This window comes from Octopus bimaculoides, chromosome 11 (genome assembly GCF_001194135.2).
Source record: "Octopus bimaculoides isolate UCB-OBI-ISO-001 chromosome 11, ASM119413v2, whole genome shotgun sequence".
NCBI lineage: Eukaryota > Metazoa > Mollusca > Cephalopoda > Octopoda > Octopodidae > Octopus > Octopus bimaculoides.
This window is the reverse complement of record NC_068991.1, coordinates 66,775,380-66,777,941: the sequence shown is the minus strand read 5'-3', so window position 1 is coordinate 66,777,941 and position 2,562 is coordinate 66,775,380.

The window sequence follows — 2,562 nt, the reverse complement described above, 5'->3', positions numbered from 1 at the left end:
TGCCCATATCCTACGTAAAATACTGTCTATGTGATCTCAAATTTTAAAGCAAACACATAATTTTCTTATGGTTTCTTAAACATTCACTTGAACAAAACTGTACAAATCCAAATATATGGTACCCTAGGCATAACACCTACATAAACTTCTAACTTGTTGTCTCTTGAGGTCTCTGGGTGAGACTTGGATCCAACTTGTACAAATGCAAAACAAAAGTCAAACATAAAATAATAATAATAATAATAATAATTATTATTGTTATTGTTATTAAAAAAATATATATATATATAAATGCCCTGATGCAGCACCAGGCAGTGGCTCTCATGGCTTTTGATCTTAATTGATTGGAAGTGGTATCATGTACATTGCTTTGTCTTGGTATAAAAGATGGACTACAGCAAATATTTTGCTCAGTATCACAAATTTGCTTGTCAGTTGTTTAACCTTAACCAGTTGAGCATGTCCCTTGGTGGCTGACAATATGTGCATCTCTGATCATGAGCAGAAGTAGTGGGGGAGTATCATAGCCATGTGTTGAGAGGAATTCTTTGGGATTTGAATATTTCACCTTTGGAAACATGGGTGTTTTGCTCAACATCCTTAAAAAAACCTTAGTCAGAGACATTTTGAGTGGGATGGGGAACCCGACCTGAAGAAAATTCTAACTGGGCCCCCACCTGTGAGTATAGGGTTCCTTGGTTGACCCTATTTGGAGTTTCTCCTATATCAGGAGGACTACCTCGTTCATGTTATCACATATTTTGTATACTATGTGTACTTTTATCTCATTTCACTGTCTTTTCCATTTCTTTCCCCCATCCTTTATGTAAGTCCTCACACAAACTGTTGTCTGTCTTTGTGATGTCCCCCTCATCTATGCCCCTGTGACTAATAAAAGATATTGTTATTATTTCATATAGCCACAACAGATTAAACTGTTGGAAAAAATATAAAACAATATTCAACATGTGTGTGTGTATGTACTGTATCTATATCATCATCATCATCATCATCATCGTTTAACGTCCGCTTTTCATGCTAGCATGGGTTGGACGACTTGACTGAGGACTGGTGAAACCGGATGGCAACACCAGGCTCCAATCTAAATTTGGCAGAGTTTCTACAGCTGGATGCCCTTCCTAACACCAACACTATATATATATATATTCAACATACTCACACACACGATGGGTTTCTTTCAGTTTCTTATTTCTTTATTGCCCCCAAGGGGCTAAACATAGAGGGGACAAAGAAGGACAGACAAACGGATTAAGTTGATTACATTGACCCCAGTGTGTAACTGGTACTTAATTTATTGACCCTGAAAAGATGAAAGGCAAAGTCGACCTCAGCGGAATTTGAACTCAGAATGTAACGCCAGACATAATACCACTAAGTATTTCGCCCGGCATGCTAACGTTTCTGCCAGCTCGTCACCTTTTCTGTCTACCAAATCCACTCACAAGGCTATGGTTGGCCCAGGGCTACAGAAGACACTAGCCCAAGGTGCCATGCAGTAGGACTGAAGCTGAAACCATGTGGTTGGGAAACATTTTGTCTGTCTTTATGTTCTGAGTTCAAATCCTGTCATCTTTTCAGGAATGATGAAATAAGTACCGGTTATGCACTGAGGTTGATGTAGTCCATAAGCTCTTCCTGCCAAATTTTAGGCCTTGTGCCTATCAGATATAAAAATATTGGCCCGTAAATACATTAAATTTTTAAAATTTTCTAAAAATGGAGGAGTGTGAATATGTGCCAGTTGGGGGCAGCCCTTGTGTTTTCTTATACAGTCTTATATAGCAAACTCCGAAAGTGCCACCCCCATAAAAGTATTGTCCAAGGCAGACGGCCCCAACCACAGACCTCTAGCTATGTTACTGGTAACAAGTCCAAGGTCTCCAGAGAAAACCTCAGTGGCCTATTTGGGGGGTTATGGCCAACATGTTGCTGATCTTTGCCTTTCAGTCTTATAAAAGAAGGATAGACTGGATAACATCATCATCATCATCATCATCATCGTCGTTTAACGTCCGCTTTCCATGCTAGCATGGGTTGGACGATTTGACTGAGGACTGGTGGACCAGGAGACGACACCAGGCTCCAATCTGATTTGGCAGAGTTTCTACAGCTGGATGCCCTTCCTAACATAGTTATTAAATATGCTGTATGCAAAGAAAGAAAGAAAAAACGATGGAATGGTCATAAAAGGAATATCTTTTATCAAAAGGTCTGCTGGATCAAAGGTGATTTGGAGTTAAACAACAATAACAACAGCATCAAACACTGCCACCACCTCAACCACTAACAACAACAACAAAAAGAAAACAGCAACAGCAACACATCACTCACTACCAGTGAGGCGCAGGAGTGGCTGTGTGGAAAGTAACTTGCTTACCAACCACATGGTTCCGGGTTCAGTCCCACTGCATGGCACCTTGGGCAAGTGTCTTCTACTATAGCCTCGGGCCGACCAAAGCCTTGTAGTGGATTTGGTAGACGGAAACTGAAAGAAGCCTGTCGTATATATGTATATATATATATATATATATATATATATAT